This window comes from Oncorhynchus mykiss, chromosome 3, assembly GCF_057628025.1.
Source record: "Oncorhynchus mykiss isolate SJ-2025 chromosome 3, ASM5762802v1, whole genome shotgun sequence".
NCBI classification, from domain to species: domain Eukaryota; kingdom Metazoa; phylum Chordata; class Actinopteri; order Salmoniformes; family Salmonidae; genus Oncorhynchus; species Oncorhynchus mykiss.
In genome coordinates, this window is record NC_143024.1 from 55,694,483 (window position 1) to 55,712,302 (window position 17,820).

Below are 17,820 nucleotides of genomic sequence, written 5' to 3' on the forward strand. Positions count from 1 at the left end.
TGACAGAGCTCCAGAGTTCCTCTGTGAAGATAGGATAACCTTCTAGAAGTACACTTGTAGTTTCCATCCGGTAGAGGCGCAAATAGATGTTGTGCTGGGGTGTTTTGGGGTGGAAAATCAGAGTTTACCAATTGATCTCTGAGATTTCTGCCTTTTCGAGAATACGACCAAGGGAGGGTCCGAAAACACATTTCCGATACTGTCATCGGATCTTATAATGGATCTTAGAATGTGCCAATGTTTGAACGATTCCCTTAAATCGGTTCCGAGCACGGGTAGTGAGGATGCAAGAATGCTTCTTTTTGTGATGCTGTCCTTGAAAGAGATGGCCGTATTAATCTGACCATTTTTGTACCCCCTCTCCTTCTATTTTATTTGTGTCTCAGCCATATTTCTGTCAAAATCTGATTGTTTTTTGCAAATTCTTTTGGTTCGACAGAGTTGGATGTAGAGCAAACTGTTTTTCAAGGGAAGTGGGTGTCATTATACCCTGATGAAGACAGCTTGTCTGTCAACGTTGGTTATACGGTTAATAAGTTATTGCATCTGAGCTCCTTTTCTTTTGACAACAGTTGATAATCAGATATGAGGACAGGCTGTACCAAAATGAACGAATAGTGGGAAACAACACAATTGTGCATTACATGACGCATTCTCAGTATGGGTGGGCCTAGTATGTTGATATTCGTTTGTTACGTAATACATTTTTACATTCTAAATAGTATATACACTCAGTGTACAAAACATGCCCTTTCCATTACATAGATTGACCAGGTAAATCTAGGTGAAAGATATGATCACTGATTGATGTCACTTGTGAAATCCACTTCAGCATTGGAGTCAGCATGGGCTAGCATCCCTGTGGAAAGCTTTTGACACCTTGTAGAGTCCATGCCCTGACAAATTTAGTCTGTTCTGAGGGCAAAAGGAGGTGCAATTCAAAATTAGGAAGGTAATTCCTAATGTTTTGTGCACTGTTAAGTAGCCTATATAGTATTCTTAAACTTTGAATTGTATGGGAGCATATTTGGTCCACATATGACTAACCTCATTTAAACTTGAGTATTTATGTGCCCTTGACAGGTTGAATTCATGGGGGTGGAGAAGCAAGCCAACTGCAACCACCTGAAAGCTGTGTCGTCTAGAATGAGCCCTTGAGACGCTCCCTCCTCCTCCTCCCTCATCATATTCTCCCTGGCAGTGTTCATCCAGCCGGACCGTCGATGGTGTTCACCTTACACCCCCCAGAGGAGTACTGAGGCCGTCTTCCTCATCCTCTTCATCAGTCTTCTCAGGAATGGTACCCCAACAATTGATTCCTACAGTCGCCTAGGTAAGAGTTTGTCTGGTTGACCAGTGCTGGGTCGTGTTAATTCGTGCACACTGTAGCAAAAATATTCTGCAATGGAAAACTGCCTGGTTAGAACAACACCCTGCAGTACCAGCAGACCAAGGTTGTCAAATCTTGTGCTACATCAAACCAAACACTTTTGAACTTCTTCCCACTTGAGTTGAATTAGATTGATATTGCTTTTTTATCGCTGGTGTCCTTATGTCAACTCTCTGGTGTTTGAGGAGCTGCCATTAATGAACTTGTTTGCCTCGCCTGAGGTGGAGTCAGATCTTTGGCTGCTGCAGGTGACAGGCCTTATGGTTATAGAGACAGCTGGGAAGGATTCTCACTAAACGGAATGAATTAACTGCATAACATAAAGATTTTATGGCATGTTGTGTGTTTCTCTGGCCAAAATGTGACATACGTATCTGTTGATATGATGGAATGTACAGTCACCTCAAATTATTGGCACACTTGTTAAAGATGAGCAAAAAAGACTATGAAATAAATAATACACATATTTTATACAAACATTTTTTTTAAATTATATTATTTTACACACAAGTAATAAATACAATTCTCAAAAAGATAAGCATCAATTATTGGCACCCAAACGATTCTTATAAAAAAATCGAAACAAAATAAAATCTGCTTTAACATTCTATTTTTTTTTTTAAGTTAACCTGTTTAAAGCGGGACTCCACAGGTCGGTGGCGACCCTATGCCGCCCCACTCCTTGTGTAATGTTTTCACTTTGAATGAAGACAAGGGGATTGAGCCCTTAGCCGCCTTTGGCTGGCCTTCTGGGCAAGATGAGTCTTTGCGCTAATCCAGCCTATTCGAATCACACTGCTGTCCCGGAGCTGGAGAAGAAGTGAAAGTCACTTGCAACCTAATGTTAAATGTGTCTAGCTATAGAATTATACAGTAACATCACACAAACATGTACAGTGCATTCGGAAAGTATTCAGAACCCTTGACTTTTCCCAAATGTTGTACCGTTAAAGCCTTATTCTAAAATGGATTAAATAAAAATCCTCATCTATCTACACACAATACCCCAGAAAGACAAAGCGAAAACAGGTTTAGACATTTTTGCAAATGTATTAAAAATAAAGAACTTATTGACATAGGTATTCAGACCCTTTGCTATGAGACTCAAAATTGAGATCAGGTGCATCCTGTTTCCATTGATAATCCGTGAGATGTTTCTACAACTTGATTGGAGTCCACCTGTGGTAAATTCCATTGATTGGACATGATTTGGAAAGGCACACCTGTCTATATAAGGTCCCACAGTTGACAGTGCATGTCAGAGCGAAAACCAAGCCATGAGGTTAACAGAATTGTCCTTAGAGCTCAGAGACAAGATTGTGTTAAGGCACAGATCTGGGGAAGAGTACCAACAAATTTTGGTGAAGCATGGTGGTGGCACCATCATGCTGCGGGGATGTTTTTCTGCAGCAGGGATTGGGAGACTAGTCAGGATTGAGGGAAAGATGAACGGAGCAAAGTACAGAGAGATCCTTGATCAAAACCTGCTCCAGAGAGCTCAGGACCTCAGACTGGACAGGACAACGACCGTAAGCACACGGCCAAGACAATGCAGGAGTGGCTTTGGGACAAGTCTCTGAATGTCCTTGAGTGACCCAGCCAGAGCCCAGACTTGATCAAACATCTCTGGAGAGACCTGAAAATAGCTGTGCAGCGACACTCCAAATCCAACCCGACAGCTTGAGAGGATCTGCAGAGAAGAATGCGAGAAACTCCTCAAATACAGGCGTGCGAAGCTAGTAGTGTCATACCCAAGAGGACTCGAGGCTATAATTGCTGCCCAAGGTGCTTCAAAGTACTGAATAAAGAGTCTGAATACTTATGTAAATGTAATATTTCAGTTTATTTGATACGTTTTAGAAATTTCTAAACCTGTTTTTGCTTTGTCATTATGGGGTATTGTATATGATTGATGAGCAAAAAAACGAATCCATCTTAATCCGTTTTAGAATAAGGCTGTAACGTAACAAAATATGGAAAAAGTAAAGGGGTCTAAATACTTTCCGATTGTACTATATTTCTCAGGTAGATTGGTTATGCTTTTTGAGTCCACAATTATTTTGTTGGTGATCAACCAAAATAGTTATCTACGTTCGCCTGTTCACATTTCCTGCCTATCTACAGCAGTGATTCCTACCTAGTGTGAACTACCCACCAGAATGAGTGAATGAATACCCAGTGTGATCAATAAAATAAACAATTGCTAATCTGCATGACATATTGGTGGACTATGGGAGAAAGTCATAGGATGGTCAAATTAGCAAATGTTTCTTTCAAAGTGAAAATGGTACATAAGTGGTGCATCATAGGCTCGCCCACGACCTTCATAAATCAGGCAATGGGTAAAAACGTTCCTGGTAGAGGACAATTGTATCTTGTCCCCACACACAGTGAGGAAGATGGTTCGGGAGGGAAAGAAAAATCCAAGGGCCACATTTGGCAAATGACAAAAACCTCCAATAGGCTCTTTGGAAGGGTTGCCAGAGAGAGCAAGCCTCCAACAAATGTAAACGCCTGGAGTTTGCGAAACGGCAATGACACTTGGATTGGAACTGAGTGCTATATGGTCAGATGAGACAAAAACAGAGGTCTTTGGCATCTTTGAAGTTATGGGGCTGTATTGCTTCCACTGGTCCTGGAGCCTCATTTATCAATCATGTGTATGCACAAATCTGTGCGTAAACCATGCATGAAATCATTTCCACGCAAAGTGTGAGATTTATCGCTATGAACATTTGCTTGAGAGTGTGCATATGACCATTGGTACGCACAGTGCCAAGTGATGGAATACGGGAACTGCTTGTCAAGTGTAGAATGTTGAATGTCTGAAATGAATTCATGCAGGCGTATAATTTGACCACATCAGTGCATTTGTTACGATAATAATCCATATAAAGTACAGTCATTTCTTAAATTAGAGGTACGTGTGAAAGTGAAACCATTGTTGAAATACTATTAAAAGACTGAGATAATGATGATAATGATCTTGCTTTGTTCTGCGGATTTGGCACATGCTGCATTTCACAGAGAGCTCATTTTTAGAGACAGGTGGGACTTTTTTTTTGCAGTACAGTTTAGCTCATAAACTATAGTTTCCCAAAACCAATCTTATAGAATTTTTGTGACCATTTAAGACCTACTTTAAAAAGACAAACACATGCCAGGGGATGAGAATGGTTGCCTACTCATTTGAAGTATTTGTCACGTTTGTTGAAAAGAACGGAGTTCCACATCTTTATTAAAAGTGAAACTTCTCAACAAAAGTCTGACGAGACTCTGGTGGTGAAGTAACATAGTGGAACAAGCACATACACAAACAAAGCAGGTGGGAACAGGGACACCTTAACTATGATTCCCAATTAGAGACAATTAGAGACAACGAACACCAGCTGCGTCTAATTGGGAACCATACTAAGAGCACCAACATAGAAATGAAAAGGCTAGAACACCCCCTAGTCACACCCTGAACAACAACACCATAGAGAACCCAGAGGGCTCTAAAATTTGCCATTACTAAAGCAACTTAATGGTCCTCTTTGAAGCTATGTGCTTTAAAAAAATGTTTACTGGTCAATTTAATGGTCCTCTTTGTAGCTATGTTATTTTTGGTACGGCTTTAAAGTGATGATTTTGACCATATATGGTTAATTAGGGGTGTTTCTAAATGCAAATAGCCATGGTCGAGCATCGAGGCTGAGAACAAATGGTATTTATCAATGGTTAATGGTTATCTTCTACCGGTGTGGGTGTGATGCTCATAGGATTGTTTGATAAATCACACTTTCTATGAGGTATGAACATTATACATTCCGTTTATAAGTAGTATTTTAGAATAGTTTCCACGCAATATTGATAAATGAGGCCCCTGGGGCCCTTGTTAAGGTCAACAGCGTCATAAACTCTACCAAGTACCAGGACATTTTAGCCAAAAACGTGGTTGCCTCTACCAGGAGGGTGAAACTGGGCCACAAGTGGATCCTCCAGCAGGACAATGACCCCAATAACACATCAAAATCCACAAAGAAATGGTAAATTGACCACGAAATCAACATTACTACTTTTTGAGGCTTTGGCCAAAGTTCTCTAATCAGCAGGCCTGTTAGCCCTTGGACGTTGAGAGAGAGGGAGCGAGACTCTGGTGGTGGTGCCCCACTAATCCTGTGATCTAACGATGTAAAGGGATTTCCCCACACCATGGATCTGGTTGGGGGCCTGGGTTTCACCCTCTGCTGCCCCAGGCCTGCTAATCCTCTTAAAGAAATGAGATCTGATTCTATGTTTTGGTTCTGTGTGTTATATTTCTAGGTGTTTGGCCTGGTATGGTTCCCAATCAGAGGCAGCTGTCAATCGTTGTATCTGATTGAGAAGCATACTTAGGCAGCCTGTTTTCCCACTATGGGTTGTGGGTAGTTGTTTTCCGTTTCAGTGTTTGCACCATACGGGACTGTTTCGGTTTTCATTTATTCTCTTGTTCTTTTGTATTTAGTGTTCTGCGCTTTGGTCTACTCCTTCTTCCTCAGATGAACATCATTACACACAGTCAATTTAGTGTATGTAAACTTCTGAACCACTGGAATTGTGATACAGTGAATTATAAGTGAAATAATCTGCCTGTAAACAATTGTTGGAAAAATTACTTGTCATGTACAAAGTAGATGTTCTATCCGACTTACCAAAACTATAGTTTGTTAACAAGAAATGTATGGAGTGGTTGAAAAACAAGTTTTAATGACTCCAACCTAAGTGTATGTAGACTTCCGACTTCAACTGTATATATATTTTTTCTATTCTTAACCAAAATATTAAAGCAACATGAAACAATTTCAAAGATTTTACTGAGTTACAGTTCATATAAGGAAATCAGTCAATTGCAATAAATTCATTAGGCCCAATCTATGGATTTTCACATGACTGGGAATAGAGATATCTTAAAACAATTAGGGGCATGGATCAGAAAACCTGTCCATATCTGGTGTGACCACCATTTGCCTCATGCAGCTGGACACATTTCCAGTGGCGGTAGGGTTATGGTATGGGCAGGCATAAGCTACTGACAAACACAAATGCATTTTATCAATGGCAATTTGAACGCACAGAGACACCGTGATGAGATCCTGAGGCCCGTTGTCATGCTCTTCATCTGCCTCCATCACCTAATGTTTCAGCATGATAATGCACGGCCCCATGTCGCAAGGATCTGTATACAATTCCCGGAAGCTGAAATTGTCCCAGTTCTTCCATGGCCTGCATACTCAGCAAACATGTTTGGGATGCTCTGGATCTAAATGGACGACGGCATGTTCCTGCCAATATCCAACAACTTCGCACAGCCATTGAAGAGGAGTGGCACAACTTTCTACAGGCCACAATCAACAGTCTGATAAACACTATCCAAATGAAATGTGTCCAGCTGCATGAGGCACAATAAAAGGCCACTCTAAACTGTGCAGTTGGCATGCTGACTGCAGGGATGTCCACAAGAGCTGTTGCCTCCAACGTCGTTTTAGGGAATTTGGCAGTACGTCCAACCGGCCTCACAACTGAAGACCACCTGTATGGCGTCGTGTGGGCGAGCGGTTTGCTAATGTCAATGTTGTGTCAACATGCCAACTGCACAGTTTAGAGTGGCCTTTTATTGTCCCCAGCAAAAGGTGCACCTGTGTAATGATCATGCTATTTAATCAACGTCTTGATATGACACACTTGTCAGGTGGATGGATTATCTTGGCAAAGGAGAAATGCTCACTAACAGGGATGTAAATAAATTTGTTCACAAAATTGGAGCGAAATAGCCTTAGTGCGTATGGAAAATGTAGGGATATTTTATTTCAGCTCATGAAACATGGAACCAACACTTTACATGTTGCTTGTATATTTTTGATCAGTATAGTTTGTTAGCGATTCCAGTCTTTCTGTCTTACACATTTGTTTAACCCTAGCGTGGATCCCTGTTGATGTACATTTCTCACACATTACACATTTTTTATGAGTTTGTCCAAAACCCACTTCCACAGTTCAGTGACAGGTTATCCTTTAACACAGAATAATATTCTTTAACTTGTAAACTGTCCCTGTTTTTATGGGTTTTGCTGATGAGTCTTCATTGTCAGGGTGTTTTGCAGGAAAACTTTCATAGTCCTGTTATAATAATGTTATTTGGTCTATCCTAGTACTTTCCCCCTGAGCACCTGTCAGCTGTCTAACTACAAACAATGTAGCCCTTACAGGTTGAAACAATTGTGGACTCTGGTTTTATTTAGCATTTTAGTAGGAGAGACTAGGAAACAGCGAATTGAACCAATGTGGCTTTGCACATAGCCCCAAAACGAAGGCTCACAATACCAAGGCTACAGCGCGGTACACCATTAGACTTGCACCATCTTTCCCATTCTTCCTAGAAGGCAGCCTCCACTAAGCTGCATCACATAGACTGAATCATTTGTTGATGTCGTACAGGGACATGCAGCCCAAGATGGTTATGCCCTCAAGTGAATGTTCTCCAGCGTCACTCTTTGCTTTCATTTTTGCTTTTGTATAGCGTTGTTTTATGAGAATTTTGTTTGAAGTTGTCAGTACAGTGCCATAACCAAAGAGACTTTATTGCAGGATTAATTATTGAGTTCAGTGTGTTTTCAATTGCCTAAGGTTTTTTTAAACCACATTTCTGTAAGAAAGATGTTCTGATGTCCTAACGGGACTCGTCGAGGACAAATAAAAAGTGATTTTGTTTGGTTGTGGCGAGCTTTAGGCATTCATCATACCCTCGCTCTTATTTCCAGTGTTCTTATGCTAAATTTGTAATAGCCCAACCACAACCATTGTAGGATGTTGAACTCACTCATTCAACAACAGCATGAGCTTTGGTTGAGACATGCCAACAAACACAGCCCAGGAGTTGAGCAACCCTTACTCAAATGTCCAATGTTTTTACTGCTCGGTCATGTTACTGTTGCAGACAATGTGTTGAGCTGCCAATCCAATACCCAGCATCACCCGTTTTAATTACTACATCTTTGTAACACACATGTATATATTTTTAAACTGGATGATAAATTAATGGGTTTATTTCATAAAAAAAAAAAAGTTTTTCCCATATTGCTGGTTTCATCACAAAACTGTAGTTACCCGTATCTCTCTTAAATACACTAATCAGTTGTTTACGAGCGTCCTGCTGCGTTCCCCATGAAAGGCCAATTGTGTCTCGCCCCATATGTTCAACACACTGAGGTCACAGGCACTGCTTGATTATGGCCGTGCTATTGGCACAGTGCAGGCCATGGCATTCTGGGACGTTGGTGTGACCTTGCTCGGATTACGGATTATTCTTGGATTATGCGTCAGCCTGGACACAGCAGTCCCATACAACACCTCCAAATGTCCATGAATACTGGCTGAAGTTATCTATTACATTCTCTCTGGTCGAGTGGGTCCAAACTTTTTTTTCCTTCCCATTGTAAGTTTGGTTATGTAAATAGTTTGTGGAAGGAGGCCACGGTATGTTTCATTTGAGTTCTGATATTTTTTCACCTGGTGTTTATTTTGCTTCACTGTCTGAAGACAGACAGCTTTGGCTGAGGACCCGTTAAGTTGCTTTTCCCTGAAGATACTAAAAGTCTTCAAAGAATTTGTCTGGCCGGATTGGATTTTGAATGTCGGCAATCGTATGGCATGCATGTCATTTTTTGCTTCTTTTCACCCTGGCGTCATCAAACTGGCATGCTGCAGGAATGCGCTCCCAGGGAGAATTAACCAAACGCTATTCTAACCAGCAGTGTTATAGTATTTAGTTGCATTTAATTTATTAAATTAATTCCAGTTGTAACATTTACCAAACTGAGACAGCAGAGCTCCAAACTAACATTTTACCCTGGTGGCACTGGTCCCACTAACTTTTTCAGTTGGTGGCACCAAGCCATATGTCAGGTCTGCGTAAATGGCTGTAAGAGAGTCAGGTGCAGGAAGGAGAGCAGATATTGGGCAGCCAACGGAGCCTTTTATTTAGGCGAACCAAAAGCACATGGCAAAATAAACACAAAATAACAATTTGGGTTAACATATCCCAGCGCAACAGACTAACGTGCGAAATACATGAAACAGAAATCAACAATACCACACAAAGACATGGGGAAAACAGAGGGTTAAATACACAACACATAATGAGGGAAATGAGAACCAGGTGTGTGGGAAAACAAGACAAGACAAATGAAAAATGGATCGGCGATGGCTAGAAGACCGGAGACGTGACACCATAATTTGGTTGCACCAATTGTTTTTTGTGGCGTCACGCAATGGGATTTTTTAAAATCGTCTTATAATGTGGGTGCTTTTTTGAAAAGTGTAATAGACTTCTGAGATGGTATTCAAGAAATAAATAGTTTAATCTAACATGTTTAAGCAGGAAATTATGTGCAACCTAAACCAGTGGTTGTCATAAATTTTGGCTAGTCAATTAGGCTGTTCAATTTTGTTAAAATAGAGATGAATTTACCTACATCTTTATGTGCACACACGCCGAGTATACGACACATTATGAACACATGCTCTTACCATGACAGACTGACCAGGTGAAAGCTTTGATCCCTTATTGATGTCATTTGTTAAATCCACTTCAACCAGTGTAAATGAAGGGGAGGAGACAGGTTAAAGAACAATTTTTGAGCCTTGAGACATGGATTGTGTATTTTTGCCATTCAGAGGGTGAATGGGCAAGACAAAATATTTAACTTCCTTTGAACGGGTATGGTAGTAGGTGCCAGGTGCAACTGTTTGAGTGTGTCAAGAACTGCAACGCTGCTGGGTTTTTCATGCTCATCAGTTTCCCGTGTGTTTCAAGAATGGTCCACCACCCAAAGGACATCCAGCCAAGTTGACACAACTGTGAGAAGCATTGGAGTCAACATGGGCTTTCGACACCTTGTAGAGTCCATGCCCCAATGAATTGAGGCTGGTCTTAGGACAAATGGCAGGGGTGCAACTCAATATGTGACTGACTGGCTCAATTCGGTCTTAGGTAGCAAAATTTGAAATAGACTCAGAGCTAGAAAATATGACGTCATACACTATAGTTGAGGAACAATGGGAAAGTAATTCTGCTTTGAAAGTTGATAAACATGTAAGCCCACTTTTGAGAAATAGGCCCTTGACTGTGTTGGGACACCTGCTGGAGAGCTCTTTGTCTATACTCATTCAGCTTCATTCACAGTCTCTTAAGCCTTAGCCCCACCCATCTCTTTAAGGATTCACATGCGAGGCCAAACAGAGTACGGTAGTGTTCTAAACAACCAAAGATTTGTCGTCCGCATCAAACTTGTCGTTATGAAAAAGTATAAACATCAAAACACCAGGCCTGGAGGTTCAAAATAGCATAACTGGTGTATTTTAACACCAATAAACCCATCCGTTTGAACATGAATTTAGTATATGTCGATATATCAAACCAGGAACTAAAAGCAACTTTCTAAACAATGCTTTGATCGTTTCTACCTTGTTAGCTAGCTAGCTAGCTAATGTCAATGACCATATCATAGCTGACAACATCTTAACTTTAGCTCATTTGTATTCATTATTACAGGAAAATAAACCCACAACAAGATTATTATTTACAAGTTAATGGCGAGCTAATTACAGAAAATAGCTTACGGTTATGAGTATCGAAATAAAAGCAACGCATTCTACCGTAGAATTTTAGAACTTGGACAGTCTCATTGGCCAAAAGTTATATCCTAATTTGACTTTGGTGCAGGTCATGTTGTTCTTTACATTGGTAAACACACTATATCAAATAAAATCTAAGTTTATTCATCACCGGCACAGGATACAGAATGTGTAAATGGTACAGTGAAATGGTTACTTGCATAGCGGAGTCTGTTGTTTAGACATGTAACTTTAGCTAATGACCTTTTGTACATTGTGCTCTTCCATACATTTGACCTTATTTTATCGCCCCAAAAACGTAAATCTTCCAGGTCAACTCTAATATGAATTGTAAATCACAATTTCTCCCCCTTCCAGCAACATTAATGACGATACCTTCATGCTGCCCGTCTCTGCATGATTGAAGAAAGAAATGGTACACCACCAGGTCTTTTTAAAAACTTATCACCTCTAAAATGTAAAAAAAACACTAAAGTGTTTAAATAATGTCTCATTACATACCTATTTGAAGGTTTGTATCATTTGAATAGGGTTCTTAGGGCAGCGCTAAATATATCTTCACAATTAAACTGTGGGTGTCAAGGTTTTTGTGAGTCATGATGGCTTGCAGTGATTATGCCAAAAATGTACAATTGAGTTAACTATTGATGAATTCACGAGAAATTAACTTTACACTCACCATTACACTTACCATTGATCATTTCTTGTTTTTAATCTGCGAGAGAAGCGCTACACCTGGTGGAATGTGGCTGTACAGCACAGAATGAGTTGAATAATACATCGTGACCCGTCACACTTTAACGTACAGTGTCAGCGGGGTCAGTGTTCTCAACCTTTTTCCAGTACTATTGGTCCATTACCATGCCAATCAACTCTTAATCGATACTTGGTTCACACCCTGGATTTTGATGCAACAGTCGCTACAGTCCCATTTAGTTTTCATTGCAGCCTCGTTTGAATGCCGCGGTTGGCCACGTATGTATGGAACTGAGTTAGCTACCGTTAGCAAGCTAGCTAGCTAAAGAATTAACCATAATCACAACTCATAACGTTCCTACCCTGCATGAAGTTAGCTAAAGCTAACCAACTAGGTTCAATGTTAGCTAGCTAACAGTACGCTTTAACCTGCTATGAGAAATACTTTGACAAAATTGGACTTTCTTACCCGTATACATGGGTGAACGCTTCTCTCCTCTGTCACAGATGCCATGAATCCCCTTAGTTTGAAGATGTAGCTAATCTGGAGACACAGTGGGGAGAACAAGTATTTGAAACACTGCCGATTTTGCAGCTTTTCCGACTTACAAAGCATGTCTGTTATTGTTATCATATGTATACTTCAACTGTGAGAGACGGAATCTAAAACAAAAATCCAGAAAATCACATTGTATGATTTAAGTAATTAATTTGCATTTTATTGCATGACATAATTATTTGATCACCTACCAACCAGTAAGAATTCCTGTTCGTTTTTCTTTAAGAAGCCCTCCTGTTCTCCACTCATTACCTGTATTAACTGCACCTGTTTGCTCTCATTACCTGTATAAAAGACACCTGTCCACACACTCAAACAGACTCCAACCTCTCCACAATGGCCAAGACCAGAGAGGGTGTAAGGACATCAGGAAAAAAAATCATAGACCTGCACAAGGCTGGGATGGGCTACAGGACAATAGGCAGGCAGCTTGGTTAGAAGGCAACAACTGTTGGCACAATTATTAGAAAATGGAAGAAGTTCAAGATGACGGTCAATCACCCTCAGTCTGGGGCTCCATGCAAGATCTCACCTCGTGGGCATCAATGATCATGAGGAAGGTGAGGGATCAGCCCAGAACTACACGGCAGGACCTGGTTAATGACCTGAAGAGAGCTGGGACCACAGTCTCAAAGAAAACCATTAGTAGCACACTACACAGTCATGGATTAAAATCCTGCAGCGCACGCAAGGTCCCCCTGCTCAAGCCAGTGCATGTCCAGGCCCATCTGAAGTTTGCCAATGACCATCTGGATGAGCCAGAGGAGGAATGGGAGCAGGTCATGTGGTCTGATGAGACAAATAGAGCCTTTTGGTCTAAACTCCACTCGGCATGTTTGGAGGAAGAAGAAGGATGAGTACAACCCCAACAACACCATCCCAACCGTGAAGCATGGAGGTGGAAACATCATTCTTTGGAGATGCTTTTCTGCAAAGAGGACAGGACGACTGCACTGTATTGAGGGGAGGATGGATGGGGCCATGTATCACGATATCTTGGCCAACAACCTCCTTCCCTCAGTAAGAGCAGGTCTGTATGGAGGTCTGTATGGAGGAGTGGGCCAAAATCTCTGCTGCAGTGTGTGCAAACCTGGTCAAGAACTACAGGAAACATGATCTCTGTAATTGCAAACAAAGGTTTCTGTACCAAATATTAATTTCTGCTTTTCTGATGTGTTACGAATCCCTTTTGGCCCGACAGTCTAGGGGGATGGTAATGAGACCCATAACAACTCATGCAAATTATAATAGTGACAAAGTAAAAGTGTGAACGAAATAACCAGGACAACTGAAATCTACCGTCAAACTCAAGGTTTATTTGTAAACACACGGTAATATGGGGGGGGGGGGGGGGAAGCAGGAAAAGGGGCTGAGCTGGACCCAAGGAAAGAAACAAGTATTCAAAACACCCCTAAGCTAGACTAGCCTATTTTAACAACAGCTAACCAACCAAAAATACAGTGGGTGGTCCGCCCAGTTCTAACTAGTGTATTTAAGTAGTGTATGCCCATGGGCGACTTGTCTTGGTTTCCCCAACAGCAATCAAACAAACACCATAACCAAAAACAATACTCACAGGTGATGACAAAGTGCTATGGAGGTGCTCAAACAAAAGAGAGGTTAATACACAGAGAGAGTGAAACACAGAGACCTACAGACATGGTATTTACAGAGCGATTGAGCTCTAGAGCAAACAACTGATGGGGTTTTTAAACCAAGGGAAAGGAACTGTGATAGGGTAGGAAACAGGAGGAGGTGTGTCTTCTGATTGATGATTGATTGTTGACTGATTGGGGAGTGATGATTTTCACCTGTGAGGGGAGAAGGAGAGAAAAGAAACACACACACAGGATACACACACAGGATACTTGTATCCGTAACATGATGTATCAAATACTTATGTCATGCAATAAAATGAAAATTAATTAGTTAAAAATCATACAATGTGATTTTCTGGATTTTTGTTTTAGATTCCGTCTCTCACAGTTGAAGTGTACCTATGATAATAATTAAAGACCTCTACATGCTTTGTAAGTAGGAAAACCTGCAAAATTGTCAGTGTATCAAATACTTGTTCTCCCCACTGTATGTACATATTCTCATTCACCCCTTTTAGATTTGTGTGTATAAGGTAGTTATTGGGGAATTGTTAGATTGCTTGTTAGATATCACTGCACTGTCGGAACTACAGTTAAGTCGGAAGTTTACATAGACTTAGGTTAGAGTCATTAAAACGTGTTTTTCAACCACTCCACAAATTTCTTGTTAACAAACTATAGTTTTGGCAAGTCGGTTAGGTCATCTACTTTGTGCATGACATAAGTCATTTTTCCAACAATTGTTTACAGACAGATTATTTCACAAAAAAATCACTGTATCACAATTCCAGTGGGTAAGAAGTTTACACACACTAAGTTGACTGTGCCTTTAACTTCTCTAGGGTAGGGGGCAGCATTCTGAATTTTGGATGAAAAGCATGCCCAAATTAAACGGCCTGCTACTCGGGTCCAGAATATATGATATGCATATATCTAGTAGATTTGGATAGAAAACACTCTACAGTTTCCAAAACTGTTAAAATAGTGTCTGTGAGTATAACAGAACTGATTTGGCAGGCGAAAACCTGAGAAAAGTCCATTCAGGAAATATTTTTTGTTTTGTAGTTAACTATTCAATGTCATTACAGTATCCATTGACTTAGGACTCAATTTGCAGTTCCTATGCCTTCCACTAGATGTCACCAGTCTTTAGAAATTGTTTCAGGCTTGTATTCTTATAAATGAGGGAGTAAGACCAGTCTGAATGAGTGGACCCTGACGTGTCACAGAGCTTTTTCATGCGCAATCCCGAGAGAGTGCATTTCTTGTTTACCTTTTATATTGACAACATTATTGTCCGGTTGAAATATTATAGACAATTTAGGATAAACACTGAGGATTGAATATAAACATCGTTTGACATGTTTCTATGAACTTTACGGATACAATTTGGATTTTATGTCTGCCTGTTTTGACTGCATTTGATCCTGTGGATTAGTGAAGAAAACGCGCGAACAAAACTGAGGTTTTTGGATATAAAGAGACTTTATCGAACGAAAGGAACATTTATTGAGTAAATGAATGTCTTCTGAGTGCCACCATATGAAGATCATCAAAGGTAAGGGATTAAGTTTATCTCTATTTCTGAGTTTTGTAATGCTTCTGCTTGGCTGGTTACTGTTTGTAATAATTTGTCAACTGGGGTATGTTCTCAAATAATCGTACGGTATGCTTTCGCCGTAAAACATTTTTAAAATCTGACACCGTGGTTTGATTAACAAGAACTTAATCTTTAAATCTATGTAAAATATGTTTTGTTTTCTGAATGATTATTTCTGTGTTTGAATTTGGCGCTCTGCAATCTCACTGGATGTTGGCCAGATGGGACGCTAGCGTCCCACATACCCTAGAGAGGTTAACCAGCTTGGAAAATTCCAGAAAATGATGTCATGGCTTTAGAAGCTTCTGATATGCTAATTGACATCATTTGAGTCAATTGGAGGTGTACCTGTGGATGTGTTTCAAGACCTACCTTCAAACTCAGTGCCTCTTTGCTTGACATCATAGCCAAGACCTCAGAAAGAAAATTGTAGACCTCCACAAGGCTGGTTCATCCTTGCGAGCAATTTCCAAATGCCTGAAGGTACCACGTTCATCTGTACAAACAATAGTACGCAAGTATAAACATCATGGGACCACGCAGCCATCATACCGCTCAGGAAGGAGACACGTTCTGTCTCCTAGAGATTAACGTACTTTGGTGCGAAAATTGCGACTCAATCACAGAACAACAGTAAAGGACATTGTGAAAATGCTGGAGGAAACAGGTACAAAAGTATCTATATCCACAGTAAAACGAGTCCTATATCGAAATAACCTGAAAGGCCTCACAGCAAGGAAGAAGCCACTGCTCCAAAACTGCCATAAAGACTACGGTTTGCATCTGCACATCGGGATAAAAATTGTACTTTTTGGAGAAATGTCCTCTGGTCTGATGAAACAAAAATAGAACTGTTTGGCCATAATGACCATCATTATGTTTGGAGGAAAAAGGGGGAAGCTTGCAAGCCGAAGAACACCATCCCAACCGTGGAACACAGGGGTGGAAGCATTATGTTGTGGGGGTGCTTTGCTGCAGGAGGGACTGGTGCACTTCACAAAATAGGTGGCATCATGAGGTAGGAATATTATGTGGCTATATTGAAGCAACAGCTCAAGACATCAGTCAGGAAGTTAAAGCTTGGTCGCAAATGGGTCTTCCAAATAGACAATGACCCCAAGAATACTTCCAAAGTTGTGGCAAAATGGCTTAACTAGTGACACCCCTTCCCGTGAACGGGACCGTTGTCATCATCTGACACTAATTATTATAACGCAACGGACATAAATATTCCTAGAAAATATTCCTATTCATGAAAATCACAAATGAAACATATTGAGACACAGCTTAGCTTTTTGTTAATCACCCTGTCGTCTCAGATTTTCAAAATATGCTTTACAGCCAAAGCTAGACAGGCATTTGTGTAAGTTTATCGATAGCCTAGCATAGCATTTTGTCCAGCTAGCAGCAGGTAACTTGGTCACGGAAATCAGAAAAGCAATCAAATGAAATAGTTTACCTTTGATGAGCTTCCGATGTTTTCACTCACGAGACTCCCAGTTAGAAAGCAAATGTTCCTTTTTTCCAAAAATATTATTTTTGTAGGCGAAATAGCTCCGTTTGTTCTTCTTCAGAAGAAAGAGAAATCGCCCGGAAATTGCAGTCACGAAAACGGCGAAAAATATTCCAAATTAGCTCCGTAATATCGACAGAAACATGGGCAAACGTTGTTTATAATCAACCCTCAAGGTGCTTTTCAAATATCTATTCGATAATATATCCATCGGGACAATTCGTTTTTCAGTAGGACCGATTGGGGTAATGGCTACCTCTGTATTTTATGCGAGAGTCACCCTGGGAGCCGTCAGGTGACCACTTACGCAATGTAGCCGCCTACGGGTATTCTTCAACATAAATGCGTAAAACTACGTCACAATGCTGTAGACACCTTCGGGAATACGGAGAAAGAGTAATCTGGTTGATAGCCCATTCACTGCTCAATAGGGATGCATTGGAACGCAGTGCTTTCAAAACATGAGGCACTTCCGGATTGGATTTTTCTCAGGCTTTCGCCTGCAACATCAGTTCTGTTATACTCACAGACAATATTTTTACAGTTTTGGAAACTTCAGAGTGTTTTCTATCCTAAGATGGCAATTATATGCATACTCTAGCATCTTGTCCTGACAAAATATCCCGTTTACTAAGGGAACGTTTTTTTTTCTCCAAAAATGAAAATACTGCCCCCTAGTCACAAAAGGTTAAGAACAACAATGTCAGGGTATTGTAGTAGCCATCACAAAGCCCTGACCTCAATCCCATAGAGAATTTGTGGGCAGAACTGTGCGAGCAAGGAGGCCTACAAACCTGACTCAGTTACACC

General features: G+C 40.6%; 1 protein-coding gene across 2 annotated transcripts in view; it reads left to right on the top strand.

The window, feature by feature from the left end:
- Positions 1-17,820, top strand: part of LOC110504116 (histone deacetylase 4) — a 254,688-nt gene that overhangs the window by 20,367 nt on the left and 216,501 nt on the right. For both annotated transcript variants that reach the window (XM_090229569.1, XM_090229570.1), the window contains exon 2: positions 1,084-1,333. The gene's annotated coding sequence lies outside the window, so the exon portion shown is untranslated. The remainder of the gene's footprint in view (positions 1-1,083; positions 1,334-17,820) is intronic.